The sequence below is a fragment of the Cibotium barometz genome, chromosome 33 (assembly GCF_041138505.1).
Source record: "Cibotium barometz isolate CiBa-2024 chromosome 33, ASM4113850v1, whole genome shotgun sequence".
Classification (NCBI taxonomy): domain Eukaryota; kingdom Viridiplantae; phylum Streptophyta; class Polypodiopsida; order Cyatheales; family Cibotiaceae; genus Cibotium; species Cibotium barometz.
This window is the reverse complement of record NC_141078.1, coordinates 35,725,759-35,748,637: the sequence shown is the minus strand read 5'-3', so window position 1 is coordinate 35,748,637 and position 22,879 is coordinate 35,725,759.

Here is a 22,879-nt window from a genome sequence, read left to right as displayed (position 1 = left end):
TCATACTTAAGAGCCGTGCTAACTTAGATGTGTACACACATCGACCAAACCCTAACGCCCATTAACCCCTGGCGTCCGCTGTGGTGGCCGTACGGACGACGGGTAGGCCGCGGCGACGCTCGCTGTGGACTGTTCACGTAGGCGCGGTAGGCTGCGCTCATGTAGGTCACCGTACGGGCGGCGGCTGCACTCGTTTCTTTTGCTGCAGCGTTGAGCTCTTTCTCGTGCAGGTCACGTCGGCCGCCGCTGGCTCTGATACCAGTGTAACGCCTCCGCTACGGCTGCGTCTTCCTCAAGCCGCCATAGCCTAGGCGTGGAGAAGAAGAGAGGGTGGAAGTCGGTTCACCTCCCAACCATATAATGACGAGTTAGGGTTTCTCGTTGGGTTTTATACCAAAACCCTGGCCTGTGTCCTTACCTCCTAGCCCGGCCGTCCATCATACTTAAGAGCCGTTCTAACTTATATGTGTACACGCATCCACCAAACCCTAACGCCCATTAACCCCTGGCGTCCGCTGTGGTGGCCGTACGGACGACGGGTAGGGGGCGGTGACGCTCGCTGTGGACTGTTCACGCAGGCGCGGTAGGCTGGGCTCGTGTAGGTCACCGTACGGGCAGCGGCTGCGCTCGTTTTTTTTGCTGCAGCGTTGAGCTCTTTCTCGTGCAGGTCACGTCGGCCGCCGCTGGCTCTGATACCAGTGTAACGCCTCCGCTACGGCTGCGTCTTCCTCAAGCCGCCATAGCCTAGGCATGGAGAAGAAGAGAGGGTGGAAGTCGGTTCACCTCCCAACCATATAATGACGAGTTAGGGTTTCTCGTTGGGTTTTATACCAAATCCCTGGCCTGTGTCCACACCTCCTAGCCCGGCCGTCCATCATACTTAAGAGCCGTGCTAACTTAGATGTGTACACACATCGACCAAACCCTAACGCCCATTAACCCCTGGCGTCCGCTGTGGTGGCCGTACGGACGACGGGTAGGCGGCGGCGACGCTCGCTGTGGACTGTTCACGCAGGTGCGGTAGGCTGCGCTAGTGTAGGTCACCGTACGGGCGGTGGCTGCGCTCGTTTCTTTTGCTGTAGCGTTGAGCTCTTTCTCGTGCAGGTCACGTCGACCGTCGCTGGCTCTGATACCAGTGTAACGCCTCCGCTACGGCTGCGTCTTCCTCAAGCCGCCAGAGCCTAGGCGTGGAGAAGAAGAGAGGGTGGAAGTCGGTTAACCTCCCAACCATATAATGATGAGTTAGGGTTTCTCGCTGGGTTTTATACCAAAACCCTGGCCTGTGTCCACACCTCCTAGCCCGGCCGTCCATCATACTTAAGAGCCGTGCTAACTTAGATGTGTACACACATCGACCAAACCCTAACGCCCACTAACCCCTGGCGTCTGCTGTGGTGGCCGTACGGACGACGGGTAGGCGGTGGCGACGCTCGCTGTGGACTGTTCACGCAGGCGCGGTAGGCTGCGCTCGTGTAGGTCACCGTACGGGCGGCGGCTGCGCTCGTTTCTTTTGCTGCAGCGTTGAGCTCTTTCTCGTGCAGGTCACGTCGGCCGCCGCTGGCTCTGATACCAGTGTAACGCCTCTACGGCTGCGTCTTCCTCAAGCCGCCATAGCCTAGGCATGGAGAAGAAGAGAGGGTGGAAGTCGGTTCATCTCCCAACCATATAATGACGAGTTAGGGTTTCTCGTTGGGTTTTATACCAAAACCCTGGCCTGTGTCCACACCTCCTAGCCCGGCCGTCCATCATACTTAAGAGCTGTTCTAACTTAGATGTGTACACACATCCACCAAACCCTAACGCCCATTAACCCCTGGCGTCCGCTGTGGTGGCCGTACGGACGACGGGTAGGCGGCGGTGACGCTCGCTGTGGACTGTTCACACAGGCGCGGTAGGCTGCGCTCGTGTAGGTCACCGTACGGGCGGCGGCGGCTGCGCTCGTTTCTTTTGCTGCAGCGTTGAGCTCTTTCTCGTGCAGGTCACGTCGGCCGCCGCTGGCTCTGATACCAGTGTAACGCCTCCGCTACGGCTGCGTCTTCCTCAAGCCGCCATAGCCTAGGCGTGGAGAAGAAGAGAGGGTGGAAGTCGGTTCACCTCCCAACCATATAATGACGAGTTAGGGTTTCTCCTTGGGTTTTATACCAAAACCCTGGCCTGTGTCCACACCTCCTAGCCCGGTCGTCCATCATACTTAAGAGCCGTTCTAACTTAGATGTGTACACACATCGACCAAACCCTAACGCCCATTAACCCCTGGCGTCCGCTGTGGTGGCCGTACGGACGACGGGTAGGCGGCGGCGACGCTCGCTGTGGACTGTTCACGCAGGCGCGGTAGGCTGCGCTCGTGTAGGTCACCGTACGGGCGGTGGCTGCGCTCGTTTCTTTTGCTGTAGCGTTGAGCTCTTTCTCGTGCAGGTCACGTCGGCCGTCGCTGGCTCTGATACCAGTGTAACGCCTCCGCTACGGCTGCGTCTTCCTCAAGCCGCCAGAGCCTAGGCGTGGAGAAGAAGAGAGGGTGGAAGTCGGTTAACCTCCCAACCATATAATGATGAGTTAGGGTTTCTCGCTGGGTTTTATACCAAAACCCTGGCCTGTGTCCACACCTCCTAGCCCGACCGTCCATCATACTTAAGAGCCGTGCTAACTTAGATGTGTACACACATCGACCAAACCCTAACGCCCACTAACCCCTGGCGTCTGCTGTGGTGGCCGTACGGACGACGGGTAGGCGGTGGCGACGCTCGCTGTGGACTGTTCACGCAGGCGCGGTAGGCTGCGCTCGTGTAGGTCACCGTACGGGCGGCGGCTGCGCTCGTTTCTTTTGCTGCAGCGTTGAGCTCTTTCTCGTGCAGGTCACGTCGGCCGCCGCTGGCTCTGATACCAGTGTAACGCCTCCGCTACAGCTGCGTCTTCCTCAAGCCGCCATAGCCTAGGCATGGAGAAGAAGAGAGGGTGGAAGTCGGTTCACCTCCCAACCATATAATGACGAGTTAGGGTTTCTCGTTGGGTTTTATACCAAAACCCTGGCCTGTGTCCACACCTCCTAGCCCGGCCGTCCATCATACTTAAGAGCTGTTCTAACTTAGATGTGTACACACATCCACCAAACCCTAACGCCCATTAACCCCTGGCGTCCGCTGTGGTGGCCGTACGGACGACGGGTAGGCGGCGGTGACGCTCGCTGTGGACTGTTCACACAGGCGCGGTAGGCTGCGCTCGTGTAGGTCACCGTACGGGAGGCGGCGGCTGCGCTCGTTTCTTTTGCTGCAGCGTTGAGCTCTTTCTCGTGCAGGTCACGTCGGCCGCCGCTGGCTCTGATACCAGTGTAACGCCTCCGCTACGGCTGCGTCTTCCTCAAGCCGCCATAGCCTAGGCGTGGAGAAGAAGAGAGGGTGGAAGTCGGTTCACCTCCCAACCATATAATGACGAGTTAGGGTTTCTCCTTGGGTTTTATACCAAAACCCTGACCTGTGTCCACACCTCCTAGCCCGGTCGTCCATCATACTTAAGAGCCGTGCTAACTTAGATGTGTACACACATCGACCAAACCCTAACGCCCATTAACCCCTGGCGTCCGCTGTGGTGGCCGTACGGACGACGGGTAGGCGGCGGCGACGCTCGCTGTGGACTGTTCACGCAGGCGCGGTAGGCTGCGCTCGTGTAGGTCACCGTACGGGCGGCGGCTGCGCTCGTTTCTTTTGCTGCAGCGTTGAGCTCTTTCTCGTGCAGGTCACGTCGGCCGCGCTGGCTCTAATACCAGTGTAACGCCTCCGCTACGGCTGCGTCTTCCTCAAGCCGCCATAGCCTAGGCGTGGAGAAGAAGAGAGGGTGGAAGTCGGTTCACCTCCCAACCATATAATGACGAGTTAGGGTTTCTCGTTGGGTTTTATACCAAAACCCTGGCCTGTGTCCACACCTCCTAGCCCGGCCGTCCATCATACTTAAGAGCCGTGCTAACTTAGATGTGTACACACATCGACCAAACCCTAACGCCCACTAACCCCTGGCGTCTGCTGTGGTGGCCGTACGGACGACGGGTAGGCGGTGGCGACGCTCGCTGTGGACTGTTCACGCAGGCGCGGTAGGCTGCGCTCGTGTAGGTCACCGTACGGGCGGCGGCTGCGCTCGTTTCTTTTGCTGCAGCGTTGAGCTCTTTCTCGTGCAGGTCACGTCGGCCGCCGCTGGCTCTGATACCAGTGTAACGCCTCCGCTACGGCTGCGTCTTCCTCAAGCCGCCATAGCCTAGGCATGGAGAAGAAGAGAGGGTGGAAGTCGGTTCACCTCCCAACCATATAATGACGAGTTAGGGTTTCTCGTTGGGTTTTATACCAAAACCCTGGCCTGTGTCCACACCTCCTAGCCCGGCCGTCCATCATACTTAAGAGCTGTTCTAACTTAGATGTGTACACACATCCACCAAACCCTAACGCCCATTAACCCCTGGCGTCCGCTGTGGTGGCCGTACGGACGACGGGTAGGCGGCGGTGACGCTCGCTGTGGACTGTTCACACAGGCGCGGTAGGCTGCGCTCGTGTAGGTCACCGTACGGGAGGCGGCGGCTGCGCTCGTTTCTTTTGCTGCAGCGTTGAGCTCTTTCTCGTGCAGGTCACGTCGGCCGCCGCTGGCTCTGATACCAGTGTAACGCCTCCGCTACGGCTGCGTCTTCCTCAAGCCGCCATAGCCTAGGCGTGGAGAAGAAGAGAGGGTGGAAGTCGGTTCACCTCCCAACCATATAATGACGAGTTAGGGTTTCTCCTTGGGTTTTATACCAAAACCCTGGCCTGTGTCCACACCTCCTAGCCTGGTCGTCCATCATACTTAAGAGCCGTGCTAACTTAGATGTGTACACACATCGACCAAACCCTAACGCCCATTAACCCCTGGCGTCCGCTGTGGTGGCCGTACGGACGACGGGTAGGCGGCGGCGACGCTCGCTGTGGACTGTTCACGCAGGCGCGGTAGGCTGCGCTCGTGTAGGTCACCGTACGGGCGGCGGCTGCGCTCGTTTCTTTTGCTGCAGCGTTGAGCTCTTTCTCGTGCAGGTCACGTCGGCCGCGCTGGCTCTAATACCAGTGTAACGCCTCCGCTACGGCTGCGTCTTCCTCAAGCCGCCATAGCCTAGGCGTGGAGAAGAAGAGAGGGTGGAAGTCGGTTCACCTCCCAACCATATAATGACGAGTTAGGGTTTCTCGTTGGGTTTTATACCAAAACCCTGGCCTGTGTCCACACCTCCTAGCCCGGCCGTCCATCATACTTAAGAGCCGTGCTAACTTAGATGTGTACACACATCGACCAAACCCTAACGCCCATTAACCCCTGGCGTCCGCTGTGGTGGCCGTACGGACGACGGGTAGGCGGCGGCGACGCTCGCTGTGGACTGTTCACGCAGGCGCGGTAGGCTCCGCTCGTGTAGGTTACCGTACGGGCGGCGGCTGCGCTCATTTATTTTGCTGCAGCGTTGAGCTCTTTCTCGTGCAGGTCACGTCGGCCGCCGCCGCTGGCTCTGATACCAGTGTAACGCCTCCGCTACGGCTGCGTCTTCCTCAAGCCGCCAGAGCCTAGGCGTGGAGAAGAAGAGAGGGTGGAAGTCGGTTCACCTCCCAACCATATAATGATGAGTTAGGGTTTCTCGTTGGGTTTTATACCAAATCCCTGGCCTGTGTCTACACCTCCTAGCCCGGCCGTCCATCATACTTAAGAGCCGTTCTAACTTAGATGTGTACACACATCCACCAAACCCTAACGCCCATTAACCCCTGGCGTCCGCTGTGGTGGCCGTACGGACGACGGGTAGGCAGCGGCGACGCTCGCTGTGGACTGTTCACGCAGGCGCGGTAGGCTGCGCTCGTGTAGGTCACCGTACGGGCGACGGCTGGTCTCGTTTCCTTTGCTGCAGCGTTGAGCTCTTTCTCATGTAGGTCACGTCGGCCGCCGCTGGCTCTGATACCAGTGTAACGCCTCCGCTACGGCTACGTCTTCCTCAAGCCGCCATAGCCTAGGCGTGGAGAAGAAGAGAGGGTGGAAGTCGGTTCACCTCCCAACCATATAATGAGGAGTTAGGGTTTCTCGTTGGGTTTTATACCAAAACCCTGGCCTGTGTCCACACCTCCTAGCCCGGCCGTCGATCATACTTAAGAGCCGTGCTAACTTAGATGTGTACACACATCGACCAAACCCTAACGCCCATTAACCCCTGGAGTCCGCTGTGGTGGCCGTACGGACGTTAGGCAGGCCGCGGCGACGCTCGCTGTGGACTGTTCACGTAGGCGCGGTAGGCTGCGCTCGTGTAGGTCACCGTACGGGCGGCGGCTGCGCTCGTTTCTTGTAACGCCTCCGCTACGGCTGCGTCTTCCTCAAGCCGCCATAGCCTAGGCGTGGAGAAGAAGAGAGGGTGGAAGTCGGTTCACCTCCCAACCATATAATGACGAGTTAGGGTTTCTCGTTGGGTTTTATACCAAAACCCTGGCCTGTGTCCACACCTCCTAGCCCGGCCGTCCATCATACTTAAGAGCCGTTCTAACTTAGATGTGTACATGCATCCACCAAACCCTAACGCCCATTAACCCCTGGCGTCCGCTGTGGTGGCCGTACGGACGACGGGTAGGCGGCGGTGACGCTCGCTGTGGACTGTTCACGCAGGCGCGGTAGGCTGCGCTCGTGTAGGTCACCGTACGGGCAGCGGCTGCGCTCGTTTCTTTTGCTGCAGCGTTGAGCTCTTTCTCGTGCAGGTCACGTCGGCCGCGCTGGCTCTGATACCAGTGTAACGCCTCCGCTACGGCTGCGTCTTCCTCAAGCCGCCATAGCCTAGGCGTGGAGAAGAAGAGAGGGTGGAAGTCGGTTCACCTCCCAACCATATAATGACGAGTTAGGGTTTCTCGTTGGGTTTTATACCAAAACCCTGGCCTGTGTCCACACCTCCTAGCCCGGCCGTCCATCATACTTAAGAGCCGTGCTAACTTAGATGTTTACACTCATCGACCAAACCCTAACGCCCATTAACCCCTGGCGTCCGCTGTGGTGGCCGTACGGACAACGGGTAGGCAGCGGCGACGCTCGCTGTGGACTGTTCACGCAGGCGCGGTAGGCTGCGCTCGTGTAGGTCACCGTACGGGCGGTGGCTGCGCTCGTTTCTTTTGCTGCAGCGTTGAGCTCTTTCTCGTGCAGGTCACGTCGGCCGCCGCTGGCTCTAATACCAGTGTAACGCCTCCGCTACGGCTGCGTCTTCCTCAAGCCGCCATAGCCTAGGCGTGGAGAAGAAGAGAGGGTGGAAGTCGGTTCACCTCCCAACCATATAATGACGAGTTAGGGTTTCTCGTTGGGTTTTATACCAAAACCTTGGCCTGTGTCCACACCTCCTAGCCCGACCGTCCATCATACTTAAGAGCCGTTCTAACTTAGATGTGTACACACATCCACCAAACCCTAACGCCCATTAACCCCTGGCGTCCGCTGTGGTGGCCGTACGGACGATGGGTAGGCGGCGACGACGCTCGCTGTGGACTGTTCACGGAGGCGCGGTAGGCTGCGCTCGTGTAGGTCACCGTACGGGCGGCGACTCCGCTCGTTTCTTTTGCTGCAGCGTTGAGCTCTTTCTCGTGCAGGTCACGTCGGTCGCCGCTGGCTCTGATACTAGTGTAACGCCTCCGCTACGGCTGCGTCTTCCTCAAGCCGCCATAGCCTAGGCGTGGAGAAGAAGAGAGGGTGGAAGTCGGTTCACCTCCCAACCATATAATGACGAGTTAGGGTTTCTCGTTGGGTTTTATACCAAAACCTTGGCCTGTGTCCACACCTCCTAGCCCGCCGGCCGTCCATCATACTTAAGAGCCGTTCTAACTTAGATGTGTACACACATCCACCAAACCCTAACGCCCATTAACCCCTGGCGTCCGCTGTGGGTGGCCGTACGGACGACGGGTAGGCGGTGGCGACGCTCGCTGTGGACTGTTCACGCAGGCGCGGTAGGCTGCGCTCGTGTAGGTCACCGTACGGGCGACGGCTGTGCTTGTTTCTTTTGCTGCAGCGTTGAGCTCTTTCTCGTGCAGGTCACGTTGGCCGCCGCTGGCTCTGATACCAGTGTAACGCCTCCGCTACGGCTGCGTCTTCCTCAAGCCGCCATAGCCTAGGCGTGGAGAAGAAGAGAGGGTGGAAGTCGGTTCGCCTCCCAACCATATAATGACGAGTTAGGGTTTCTCGTTGGGTTTTATACCAAAACCCTGGCCTGTGTCCACACCTCCTAGCCCGGCCGTCCATCATACTTAAGAGCCGTGCTAACTTAGATGTGTACACACATCGACCAAACCCTAACGCCCATTAACCCCTGGCGTCCGCTGTGGTGGCCGTACGGACGACGGGTAGGCGGCGGCGAAACTCGCTATGAATTGTTCACGCAGGCGCGGTAGGCTGCGCTCGTGTAGGTCACCGTACGAGCGGCGGCTGTGCTCGTTTCTTTTGCTGCAGCGTTGAGCTCTTTCTCGTGCAGGTCACGTCGGCCGCCGCTGGCTCTGATACCAGTGTAACGCCTCCGCTACGGCTGCGTCTTCCTCAAGCCGCCATAGCCTAGGCGTGGAGAAGAAGAGAGGGTGGAAGTCGGTTCACCTCCCAACCATATAATGGCGAGTTAGGGTTTCTCGTTGGGTTTTATACCAAAACCCTGGCCTGTGTCCACACCTCCTAGCCCGGCCGTCCATCATACTTAAGAGCCGTTCTAACTTAGATGTGTACACACATCCACCAAACCCTAACGCCCATTAACCCCTGGCGTCCGCTGTGGTGGCCGTACGGACGACGGGTAGGCGGCGGCGACGCTCACTGTGGACTGTTCACGCAGGCGCGGTAGGCTGCGCTCGTGTAGGTCACCGTACGGGCAACGGCTGCGCTCGTTTCTTTTGCTGCAGCGTTGAGCTCTTTCTCGTGCAGGTTTCGTCGGCCGCCGCTGGCTCTGATACCAGTGTAACGCCTCCGCTACGGCTGCGTCTTTCACAAGCCGCCATAGCCTAGGCGTGGAGAATAAGAGAGGGTGGAAGTCGGTTCACCTCCCAACCATATAATGACGAGTTAGGGTTTCTCGTTGGGTTTTATACCAAAACCCTGGCCTGTGTCCACACCTCCTAGCCCGGCCGTCCATCATACTTAAGAGCCGTTCTAACTTAGATGTGTACACACATCCACCAAACCCTAACGCCCATTAACCCCTGGCGTCCGCTGTGGTGGCCGTACGGACGACGGGTAGGCGGCGGCGACGCTCGCTGTGGACTGTTCACGCAGGCGCGGTAGGCTGCGCTCGTGTAGGTCACCGTACGGGCGGCGGCTGCGCTCGTTTCTTTTGCTGCAGCGTTGAGCTCTTTCTCGTGCAGGTCACGTCGGCCGCCGCTGGCTCTGATACCAGTGTTAACGCCTCCGCTACGCGGCTGCGTCTTCCTCAAGCCGCCATAGCCTAGGCGTGGAGAAGAAGAGAGGGTGGAAGTCGGTTCACCTCCCAACCATATAATGACGAGTTAGGGTTTCTCGTTGGGTTTTATACCAAAACCCTGGCCTGTGTCCACACCTCCTAGCCCGGCCGTCCATCATACTTAAGAGCCGTGCTAACTTAGATGTGTACACACATCGACCAAACCCTAATGCCCATTAACCCCTGGCGTCCGCTGTGGTGGCCGTACGGACGACGGGTAGGCGGCGGCGACGCTCGCTGTGGACTGTTCACGCAGGCGCAGTAGGCTGCGCTCGTGTAGGTCACCGTACGGGCGGCGGCTGCGCTCGTTTCTTTTGCTGCAGCGTTGAGCTCTTTCTCGTGCAGGTCACGTCGGTCGCCGCTGGCTCTGATACCAGTGTAACGCCTCCGCTACGACTGCATCTTCCTCAAGCCGCCATAGCCTAGGCGTGGAGAAGAAGAGAGGGTGGAAGTCGGTTCACCTCCCAACCATATAATGACGAGTTAGGGTTTCTCGTTGGGTTTTATACCAAAACCCTGGCCTGTGTCCACAGCTCCTAGCCCGGCCGTCCATCATACTTAAGAGCCGTGCTAACTTAGATGTGTACACACATCGACCAAACCCTAACGCCCATTAACCCCTGGCGTCCGCTGTGGTGGCCGTACGGACGACGGGTAGGCGGCGGTGACGCTCGCTGTGGACTGTTCACGCAGGCGCGGTAGGCTGCGCTCGTGTAGGTCACCGTACGGGCAGCGGCTGCGCTCGTTTCTTTTGCTGCAGCGTTGAGCTCTTTCTCGTGCAGGTCACGTCGGCCGCGCTGGCTCTGATACCAGTGTAACGCCTCCGCTACGGCTGCGTCTTCCTCAAGCCGCCATAGCCTAGGCGTGGAGAAGAAGAGAGGGTGGAAGTCGGTTCACCTCCCAACCATATAATGACGAGTTAGGGTTTCTCGTTGGGTTTTATACCAAAACCCTGGCCTGTGTCCACACCTCCTAGCCCGGCCGTCCATCATACTTAAGAGCCGTGCTAACTTAGATGTTTACACTCATCGACCAAACCCTAACGCCCATTAACCCCTGGCGTCCGCTGTGGTGGCCGTACGGACAACGGGTAGGCAGCGGCGACGCTCGCTGTGGACTGTTCACGCAGGCGCGGTAGGCTGCGCTCGTGTAGGTCACCGTACGGGCGGTGGCTGCGCTCGTTTCTTTTGCTGCAGCGTTGAGCTCTTTCTCGTGCAGGTCACGTCGGCCGCCGCTGGCTCTAATACCAGTGTAACGCCTCCGCTACGGCTGCGTCTTCCTCAAGCCGCCATAGCCTAGGCGTGGAGAAGAAGAGAGGGTGGAAGTCGGTTCACCTCCCAACCATATAATGACGAGTTAGGGTTTCTCGTTGGGTTTTATACCAAAACCTTGGCCTGTGTCCACACCTCCTAGCCCGACCGTCCATCATACTTAAGAGCCGTTCTAACTTAGATGTGTACACACATCCACCAAACCCTAACGCCCATTAACCCCTGGCGTCCGCTGTGGTGGCCGTACGGACGATGGGTAGGCGGCGACGACGCTCGCTGTGGACTGTTCACGGAGGCGCGGTAGGCTGCGCTCGTGTAGGTCACCGTACGGGCGGCGACTCCGCTCGTTTCTTTTGCTGCAGCGTTGAGCTCTTTCTCGTGCAGGTCACGTCGGTCGCCGCTGGCTCTGATACTAGTGTAACGCCTCCGCTACGGCTGCGTCTTCCTCAAGCCGCCATAGCCTAGGCGTGGAGAAGAAGAGAGGGTGGAAGTCGGTTCACCTCCCAACCATATAATGACGAGTTAGGGTTTCTCGTTGGGTTTTATACCAAAACCTTGGCCTGTGTCCACACCTCCTAGCCCGCCGGCCGTCCATCATACTTAAGAGCCGTTCTAACTTAGATGTGTACACACATCCACCAAACCCTAACGCCCATTAACCCCTGGCGTCCGCTGTGGGTGGCCGTACGGACGACGGGTAGGCGGTGGCGACGCTCGCTGTGGACTGTTCACGCAGGCGCGGTAGGCTGCGCTCGTGTAGGTCACCGTACGGGCGACGGCTGTGCTTGTTTCTTTTGCTGCAGCGTTGAGCTCTTTCTCGTGCAGGTCACGTTGGCCGCCGCTGGCTCTGATACCAGTGTAACGCCTCCGCTACGGCTGCGTCTTCCTCAAGCCGCCATAGCCTAGGCGTGGAGAAGAAGAGAGGGTGGAAGTCGGTTCGCCTCCCAACCATATAATGACGAGTTAGGGTTTCTCGTTGGGTTTTATACCAAAACCCTGGCCTGTGTCCACACCTCCTAGCCCGGCCGTCCATCATACTTAAGAGCCGTGCTAACTTAGATGTGTACACACATCGACCAAACCCTAACGCCCATTAACCCCTGGCGTCCGCTGTGGTGGCCGTACGGACGACGGGTAGGCGGCGGCGACGCTCGCTATGAATTGTTCACGCAGGCGCGGTAGGCTGCGCTCGTGTAGGTCACCGTACGGGCGGCGGCTGTGCTCGTTTCTTTTGCTGCAGCGTTGAGCTCTTTCTCGTGCAGGTCACGTCGGCCGCCGCTGGCTCTGATACCAGTGTAACGCCTCCGCTACGGCTGCGTCTTCCTCAAGCCGCCATAGCCTAGGCGTGGAGAAGAAGAGAGGGTGGAAGTCGGTTCACCTCCCAACCATATAATGACGAGTTAGGGTTTCTCGTTGGGTTTTATACCAAAACCCTGGCCTGTGTCCACACCTCCTAGCCCGGCCGTCCATCATACTTAAGAGCCGTTCTAACTTAGATGTGTACACACATCCACCAAACCCTAACGCCCATTAACCCCTGGCGTCCGCTGTGGTGGCCGTACGGACGACGGGTAGGCGGCGGCGACGCTCACTGTGGACTGTTCACGCAGGCGCGGTAGGCTGCGCTCGTGTAGGTCACCGTACGGGCAACGGCTGCGCTCGTTTCTTTTGCTGCAGCGTTGAGCTCTTTCTCGTGCAGGTTTCGTCGGCCGCCGCTGGCTCTGATACCAGTGTAACGCCTCCGCTACGGCTGCGTCTTTCACAAGCCGCCATAGCCTAGGCGTGGAGAATAAGAGAGGGTGGAAGTCGGTTCACCTCCCAACCATATAATGACGAGTTAGGGTTTCTCGTTGGGTTTTATACCAAAACCCTGGCCTGTGTCCACACCTCCTAGCCCGGCCGTCCATCATACTTAAGAGCCGTTCTAACTTAGATGTGTACACACATCCACCAAACCCTAACGCCCATTAACCCCTGGCGTCCGCTGTGGTGGCCGTACGGACGACGGGTAGGCGGCGGCGACGCTCGCTGTGGACTGTTCACGCAGGCGCGGTAGGCTGCGCTCGTGTAGGTCACCGTACGGGCGGCGGCTGCGCTCGTTTCTTTTGCTGCAGCGTTGAGCTCTTTCTCGTGCAGGTCACGTCGGCCGCCGCTGGCTCTGATACCAGTGTTAACGCCTCCGCTACGCGGCTGCGTCTTCCTCAAGCCGCCATAGCCTAGGCGTGGAGAAGAAGAGAGGGTGGAAGTCGGTTCACCTCCCAACCATATAATGACGAGTTAGGGTTTCTCGTTGGGTTTTATACCAAAACCCTGGCCTGTGTCCACACCTCCTAGCCCGGCCGTCCATCATACTTAAGAGCCGTGCTAACTTAGATGTGTACACACATCGACCAAACCCTAATGCCCATTAACCCCTGGCGTCCGCTGTGGTGGCCGTACGGACGACGGGTAGGCGGCGGCGACGCTCGCTGTGGACTGTTCACGCAGGCGCAGTAGGCTGCGCTCGTGTAGGTCACCGTACGGGCGGCGGCTGCGCTCGTTTCTTTTGCTGCAGCGTTGAGCTCTTTCTCGTGCAGGTCACGTCGGTCGCCGCTGGCTCTGATACCAGTGTAACGCCTCCGCTACGACTGCATCTTCCTCAAGCCGCCATAGCCTAGGCGTGGAGAAGAAGAGAGGGTGGAAGTCGGTTCACCTCCCAACCATATAATGACGAGTTAGGGTTTCTCGTTGGGTTTTATACCAAAACCCTGGCCTGTGTCCACAGCTCCTAGCCCGGCCGTCCATCATACTTAAGAGCCGTGCTAACTTAGATGTGTACACACATCGACCAAACCCTAACGCCCATTAACCCCTGGCGTCCGCTGTGGTGGCCGTACGGACGACGGGTAGGCGGCGGCGACGCTCGCTGTGGACTGTTCACGCAGGCGCGGTAGGCTGCGCTCGTGTAGGTCACCGTACGGGCGGCGGCTGCGCTCATTTCTTTTGCTGCAGCGTTGAGCTCTTTCTCGTGCAGGTCACGTCGGCCGCCGAGCGCTGGCTCTGATACCAGTGTAACGCCTGCGCTACGGCTGCGTCTTCCTCAAGCCGCCATAGCCTAGGCGTGGAGAAGAAGAGAGGGTGGAAGTCGGTTCACCTCCCAACCATATAATGACGAGTTAGGGTTTCTCGTTGGGTTTTATACCAAAACCCTGGCCTGTGTCCACACCTCCTATCCCGGCCGTCCATCATACTTAAGAGCCGTTCTTAGTTAGATGTGTACACACATCGACCAAACCCTAACGCCCATTAATCCCTGGCGTTCGCTGTGGTGGCGGTACGGACGACGGGTAGGCGGCGGCGACGCTCGCTGTGGACTGTTCACGCAGGCGCGGTAGGCTCCGCTCCTGTAGGTCACCGTACGGGCGGCGGCTACGCTCGTTTCTTTTGCTGCAGCGTTGAGCTCTTTCTCGTGCAGGTCACGTCGGCCGCCGCTGGCTCTGATACGAGTGTAACGCCTCCGCTACGGCTGCGTCTTCCTCAAGCCGCCATAGCCTAGGCGTGGAGAAGAAGAGAGGGTGGAAGTCGGTTCACCTCCCAACCATATAATGACGAGTTAGGGTTTCTCGTTGGGTTTTATACCAAAACCCTGGCCTGTGTCCACACCTCCTAGCCCGGCCGTCCATCATACTTAAGAGCCGTTCTAACTTAGATGTGTACACACATCCACCAAACCCTAACGCCCATTAACCCCTGGCGTCCGCTGTGGTGGCCGTACGGACGACGGGTAGGCGGCGGCGACGCTCGCTGTGGACTGTTCACGCAGGCGCGGTAGGCTGCGCTCGTGTAGGTCACCGTACGGGCGGCGGCTGCGCTCGTTTCTTTTGCTGCAGCGTTGAGCTCTTTCTCGTGCAGGTCACGTCGACCGCGCTGGCTCTAATACCAGTGTAACGCCTCCGCTACGGCTGCGTCTTCCTCAAGCCGCCATAGCCTAGGCGTGGAGAAGAAGAGAGGGTGGAAGTCGGTTCACCTCCCAACCATATAATGACGAGTTAGGGTTTCTCGTTGGGTTTTATACCAAAACCCTGGCCTGTGTCCACACCTCCTAGCCCGGCCGTCCATCATACTTAAGAGCCGTGCTAACTTAGATGTGTACACTCATCGACCAAACCCTAACGCCCATTAACCCCTGGCGTCCGCTGTGGTGGCCGTACGGACAACGGGTAGGCAGCGGCGACGCTCGCTGTGGACTGTTCACGCAGGCGCGGTAGGCTGGGCTCGTGTAGGTCACCGTACGGGCGGTGGCTGCGCTCGTTTCTTTTGCTGCAGCGTTGAGCTCTTTCTCGTGCAGGTCACGTCGGCCGCCGCTGGCTCTGATACCAGTGTAACGCCTCCGCTACGGCTGCGTCTTCCTCAAGCCGCCATAGCCTAGGCGTGGAGAAGAAGAGAGGGTGGAAGTCGGTTCACCTCCCAACCATATAATGACGAGTTAGGGTTTCTCGTTGGGTTTTATACCAAAACCCTGGCCTGTGTCCACACCTCCTAGCCCGGCCGTCCATCATACTTAAGAGCCGTGCTAACTTAGATGTGTACACACATCGACCAAACCCTAACGCCCATTAACCCCTGGCGTCCGCTGTGGTGGCCGTACGGACGACGGGTAGGCGGCGGCGACGCTCGCTGTGGACTGTTCACGCAGGCGCAGTAGGCTGCGCTCGTGTAGGTCACCGTACGGGCGGCGGCTGCGCTCGTTTCTTTTGCTGCAGCGTTGAGCTCTTTCTCGTGCAGGTCACGTCGGTCGCCGCTGGCTCTGATACCAGTGTAACGCCTCCGCTACGGCTGCGTCTTCCTCAAGCCGCCATAGCCTAGGCGTGGAGAAGAAGAGAGGGTGGAAGTCGGTTCACCTCCCAACCATATACTGACGAGTTAGGGTTTCTCGTTGGGTTTTATACCAAAACCCTGGCCTGTGTCCACACCTCCTAGCCCGGCCGTCCATCATACTTAAGAGCCGTGCTAACTTAGATGTGTACACACATCGACCAAACCCTAACGCCCATTAACCCCTGGCGTCCGCTGTGGTGGCCGTACGGACGACGGGTAGGCGGCGGCGACGCTCGCTGTGGACTGTTCACGCAGGCGCGGTAGGCTGCGCTCGTGTAGGTCACCGTACGGGCGGCGGCTGCGCTCATTTCTTTTGCTGCAGCGTTGAGCTCTTTCTCGTGCAGGTCACGTCGGCCGTCGACCGCTGGCTCTGATACCAGTGTAACGCCTGCGCTACGGCTGCGTCTTCCTCAAGCCACCATAGCCTAGGCGTGGAGAAGAAGAGAGGGTGGAAGTCGGTTCACCTCCCAACCATATAATGACGAGTTAGGGTTTCTCGTTGGGTTTTATACCAAAACCCTGGCCTGTGTCCACACCTCCTATCCCGGCCGTCCATCATACTTAAGAGCCGTTCTAAATTAGATGTGTACACACATCGACCAAACCCTAACGCCCAATAACCCCTGGCGTTCGCTGTGGTGGCGGTACAGACGACGGGTAGGCGGCGGCGACGCTCGCTGTGGACTGTTCACGCAGGCGCGGTAGGCTGCGCTCGTGTAGGTCACCGTACGGGCGGCGACTACGCTCGTTTCTTTTGCTACAGCGTTGAGCTCTTTCTCGTGCAGGTCACGTCGGCCGCCGCTGGCTCTGATACCAGTGTAACGCCTCCGCTACGGCTGCGTCTTCCTCAAGCCGCCATAGCCTAGGCGTGGAGAAGAAGAGAGGGTGGAAGTCGGTTCACCTCCCAACCATATAATGACGAGTTAGGGTTTCTCGTTGGGTTTTATACCAAAACCCTGGCCTGTGTCCACACCTCCTAGCCCGGCCGTCCATCATACTTAAGAGCCGTGCTAACTTAGATGTGTACACACATCGACCAAACCCTAACGCCCATTTACCCCTGGCGCCCGCTGTGGTGGCCGTACGAACGACGGGTAGGCGGCGGCGACGCTCGCTGTGGACTGTTCACGCAGGCGCGGTAGGCTGCGCTCGTGTAGGTCACCGTACGGGCGGCGGCTGCGCTCATTTCTTTTGCTGCAGCATTGAGCTCTTTCTCGTGCAGGTTTCGTCGGCCGCCGCCGCTGGCTCTGATACCAGTGTAACGCCTCCGCTACGGCTGCGTCTTCCTCAAGCCGCCATAGCCTAGGCGTGGAGAAGAAGAGAGGGTGGAAGTCGGTTCACCTCCCAACCATATAATGACGAGTTAGGGTTTCTCGTTGGGTTTTATACCAAAACCCTGGCCTGTGTCCACACCTCCTAGCCCGGCCGTCCATCATACTTAAGAGCCGTTCTAACTTAGATGTGTACACACATCGGCCAAACCCTAACGCCCATTAACCCCTGGCGTCCGCTGTGGTGGCCGTACGGACGACGGGTAGGCGGCGGCGACGCTCGCTGTGGACTGTTCACGCAGGCGCGGTAGGCTGCGCTCGTGTAGGTCACCGTACGGGCGGCGGCTGCGCTCGTTTCTTTTGCTGCAGCGTTGAGCTCTTTCTCGTGCAGGTCACATCGGCCGCCGCTGGCTCTGATACCAGTGTAACGCCTCCGCTACGGCTGCGTCTTCCTCAAGCCGCCATAGCCTAGGCGTAGAGAAGAAGAGAGGGTGGAAGTCGGTTCACCTCCCAACCATATAATGAGGAGTTAGGGTTTCTCGTTGGGTTTTATACCAAAACCGTGGCCTGTGTCCACACCTCCTAGCCCGGCCGTCCATCATACTTAAGAGCCGTGCTAACTTAGATGTGTACACACATCGACCAAACCCTAACGCCCATTAACCCCTGAACCCCGCTAGCACTAATAATACTCTCGAGACTCCGAAAGCTATTAACTTATGCTAGGGTTCGACTTCCGTAGGACCATAGTCCTGACAGCTCCCAAAGGGTGACACATGGTAGGGAGAAAAGAAATACAAGAGAAATATGTCCCACATACCTTGTCACAATTTTGGGGTCCTCCTTTATAGGGGCCCAAAGGGAAACCCCCCTTCTTTCAACAAGTGAGAGTGAGAGGGAGAGTCGTCTCTAGGTGTTAGATTTAATGCTTATGTGTTGTTGTTGTGTAATTTTAGCAGGTGTTGCTAATGTGTAATGTGTTGGAATGGACAACCTATAGGTTGGTGAGATTGATGAGCTTTGTGCTTGTAAGGCGATATGGTTGGGACATGATGGTGAAGATTTAGCATGAGCAATTACCGTGAAGTGTTTCCCTTTAGTATTTTAGCTTTGGCAGGATAGCTAATGATTTTGGTATTTTGGTCATCGTATTTACTATGAGATATTTTTGTATTTTGCTAGCCACCCACTTTTGTTATACATAAGCATGGACCTATTAATTTGGTTGCACATGAACTAGCCCTTGGAGGTTTATATTTTCCTTAGTGATTTAGATAGGAAGGATTTATTTGAGCTTTTGGTAAAAGCAACTCCTATTTTATGTAAAGGGCAAGAGCGTGCAACTATTTTTGGCATGTGGGCTATTTTTGTGAATAAAGACATAAATACCCAAGAAGTACGAGTATGCCAACACTTCGGGGGGGGGGGGAGAGAGAGAGAGAGAGAGAGATTGCACCCAATAGTGTGCTGAAGGTTATGTCTACTCTATCTCTTGTTTTTAGTTTATGTTATGCTCAATCTTTTTAATTTGGTTCAATTATGTGGTTTAGTTCTTATTGTCTATGTGAGTTTTGATTTATTATTCAAAAAGTATTTGACATCCCATGTCATAAATGCTTTGTTTTTAACCAAAATCAACACTGAAAATTAATTTATTCATGTGTACCCCAACTTGGGTTCTTATTACATTGATAACTTGAAGTCTAACATTCACCCCCTTCAAAGGACTCTACCTTCATAGATAAAAGTCCTTCAGGATTCTATTCTTAATCTTAATCACATTGAGAATGATTCTATTCTTAATCTTAATCACATTGAGAATGCAGAGTCTACATTAAAAAGTATAGAAGATTACTAAATACTTTTTACCTAAAAGTTCATCTTTACATGAGCTAGCTGTTTGATTAAAAATGAGGATCGGCTCTAAAGCATTTGTCCTCTAGCTCCGACCTTACTATGGTGATTGTGTTATACAAAGGTCCTCTACTACGAGCATCGACCACTTTGTTTTCCTTTTTCGTGAGATACTTGACATTAAAATCGTACTCGCCTATCCATTTCCATTGTCTTTTATTAAGGAGATGCGGGGTTAAAAAATACTTCAAACTTTGATGCATGTCCTTAGTTCAAATTTTGTACCAATACAAAGTGTCTCCAATGCTTAAGATCATGAACAATAGTAAATCTAGGTCATGGTGGGTAGGATATTACTTTTCATGGTCTTGAATTTATGAGATTTATAGGCTTACACACATCAGACAAAGCTCTCTCTCTATAAATATTGTATTGTATTATATATATAACTTTCAATAACAGAGTGTTGTTGATCTTCTTCATGTCGATGTAGATCTTGATGTGTTGATGTAGTCCTTGGTCTTCTTCATCCTTGATTTCATTGTGTAATGAAGTCCATGTAGGTAAAGATAGATCATATTCTCAATGTGTTCATAAAGCCTGACATGATAATGATGCATGTCCCTTCCAAATGATAATGCGTTGAATCTGCTTAAGGGGTTCTTAGCCTTATCAATGGCCAGTGTCTTTCCCTTGTATGAATGATTTATGAGCATGATAGATGCTCATAAATGCAGTACATGAAGCATATAAGCTCAGAAATCTCATTGTTCCAAACAATGTTGATACAAATTTATACCCGATATTGGTTAACAAATTGACCACTCAAATCAAGGGAAAAATCTGATTTGATGCTTTACAAAGGTTTAGCAACACTTGAATGTGAGAGATGAACCATTAATGGCCCTAAAAACCTCATATGATTAGCATTAATCAAGGTATTAGTGAAAATAATTTTCTGTATTTGAGCAAAAAATACCATGATTTGCAGAGCAATGTCAAAGGGGAAAATCAAGGGTTTTTCTCAATATGAAGCTTAGGAAAGTAATAAAAAGTCCCCAATGGTATGATTGAACCCTTGATGACACTAATTGATGAATATAATTAGCACTAATTACTTGCTTAATGATAGAAAGCTGAAAATGATGATTTTCTTAAATCTCCTCCTTCTTTGATCATTTTGCTTTAAGATTTGGACTGTGCATATCTTGTTGACCCAATAAATGATCCCTAAGAGAAATTAGATTGATTTGAAATAGAGGCGCTGATTTTTATCAATGAATTCTGTGTTTTTATGTTTTTTGAATTGCTTCTCTCGGCTGCTCCTTTGCACCAAATAAGCTCAAATTTCATGAGCTTGTTGCTCTTACTACTATAGAGTAACTACAACCAAGAGTAATTAGACCAATTCCAAGTGATGATGACGACTTTGTGCATTTACTCCAGTTTTGCTGCATTGAGTTTGTTGGCTTCGTGCACTTCTTCTTCTTCGAATTGGGGTGAACCTTTGAGCTGTGCCTTAGCGATTGAGTTGAGAAGGTGTGGCTAAGAGGGTTTTGCAAGATATTATGTGTGGAAGGAGAACCAATCAAAAAACCAGCAGGGGTAGATCTGCGTTTTTACAAGGAAGAGAAAAATTGATAAAATGGGTAATTTCTCACTAATCATGATTAGGAAATGTGATGATGATCAAGGATTAAGCATGAATCACTGAGAAGCATGGCTCTGATATCATGTTAGCAATCACAGGTCCAACCATGGAGCTATGGAATATGGAATCTCTCCATGATTGAGGAGGAAGAAGAAGAGAGAAAAGAGAGAGCAAGTTTGGCACAACACAAGGTGATTGTATTATGAATGAGAATGAGATATGAGATATGAATGAACCACCAAGACCCTTTTATAAGCATTAAACCCTATCTTTTGACCATAACTAAGAGGTTTTTCACACCTAGAGTGTTCACACCAAGTTGGCTATAAACCTAATGACCACATGCTCGTATCCCCACTGTCACATGATATTTTGGTGTATTTCCAACAAAAGCCTCCATGAAGTCGGCTTTACAAAGCATGTATAAAGGAGCTAAGAGGAGATAGCATCAAGAGGGTGTATTTGTTGTTGAATGTAGGATTATTAAAATAAACTCAACAACAAGCATCATCAGCCCCCATAACAAGAAACAAGTTGAGAGAAAATGCCATTCTATATATAGAAGCTAGAGAAAGCTATGTATTGGCTACTTGAAGCCAACAGGCAGAAGGTCAATGTAGCCTGATAATGTAAAGGTCAATGTAGCCTAATAATTACCACTTGTCTAAGCAAGTAATCTTAATGTAAGGTTGTATTGAGGACATATTTAAAAAATACGACATTACGAGCTATATCAAGAAGATCTTCATCATCATATTGGTCATCAAGGAGGGGGGACTCTCCCTTTATTTCTAAATTCCTATTTTATGTTGATTCATGGGTTCTTTGCCCAAGTTGTCCCCCAAAAATCCAAATCTTTTAGACTTTTTGGGTTTATTATATAGTAGCCTTGATGTTATAAAAGGCATAGGTGGCTTCCTAAACCAGCCATAAACAGCCCACCTGTGGTCACACCCCTCTATCCTAAGTGAAATGTAATCATAACTAGAAGTCTAGCATCTGTCGTCATTGTTTGGCATTGTAAACCACCATGAGTAAGACCTACGATCACTTGGATGGTCATCATAAACAGCTTTGTAGGTTTATAGCCAACTTGGTGTGAACACTCTAGGTGTTGTTTACCTCTTAGTTAGGGTCAAAAGATAGGGTTTAATGCCTATAAAAGGGTATCGTACTTGGTGGTTCATTCATATCTTATATCTCATTCTTATTCATAATACAATCACCTTGTGTTGTTGTGCCCAACTTGCTCTCACTTTCTCTCTCTTTTCTCTCTTCTTCTTCCTCCTCAACCATGGAGAGATTCCATCCTCCATAGCTCCATGGTTGGACCTATGATTGCCATAAACAGCTTTCTATCAAAGCTTTCTACTTGTGTTTATACAAATCTAGTCACTTTTTGTTGTTTGTCTAAACGAGTTATTATTCTTAAAAAAAACATAAAAATGATATAATGTCATATTTGACTCATTTCTTATTAAGTGCATTAATTAAATGGTTAGTAATTTTGTTATATCATATGATAGGCATATTTGTCTGATGTCTAAGCAATAAAAACTTTCCATCACGAACTAATGATCTACTACTCTTAAAATATTCTATCCTAGTCTAAAGTCACATGGTTTGTATAAAATTGCCGGAGCTATTGTCATTGGTGACTTGTCTCAAGAATGAGTACAAAGGCAACACTAGGCCTCCTTTCATGTAAAGAAATTTCACCATCATAGATAGAAAACCTTCATGTGCAATATTTAAAGCATAAACTGTAAGGCAGTTTCAAAGAAAGCCAAAGACATAGTCAAATTCCAACACTTTGACTTGTGCCCAATGACATTGTGATAAAAATGAAAGATTTCAAACAAACACCCCTTAATCCAATTATAAACAATGAATATTCTCTCTCTAAGATCAATCATTACATTTAAAATAGTTGTAGTCCAACAAAAATAGCCATAATCTTAAGCAAAAACAACCATAGCCTAACAAAATTAGCCACAACATGACAAAATTAGCCATAGCCCTAAACCATTAACAAAGCAACATACCACATCTCTCTCTCTCTCTCTCTCTCTCTCTCTCTCTCTCTCTCTCTCTCTATATATATATATATATATATATATATATATATATGATTCTTCTATATAATTTTTGGAGTGTAGTTATGCTAATTTTTCAGTGTTCAATGTGAGGGAGCCATTAAGGAACGACAATTTTCTTTTTTGTGGAGAAATACAAGGTTCATAAAATCTAATAATTTATACCTGAGGTCCTATTTATAAAATAGGTCTAATAATTACATGTAAAAACAGGTCTAATAATTACATGTGCAGAAATACGAGGTTCATAAAATCTAATAATTTATTCCTGAGGTCCTATTTATAAAACAGGTCTAATAATTACATGTAAAAACAGGTCTAATAATTACATGTGGAGAAATACGAGGTTCATAAAATCTAATAATTTATACCTGAGGTCCTATTTATAAAACAGGTCTAATAATTACATGTAAAAATAAGTCTAATAATTA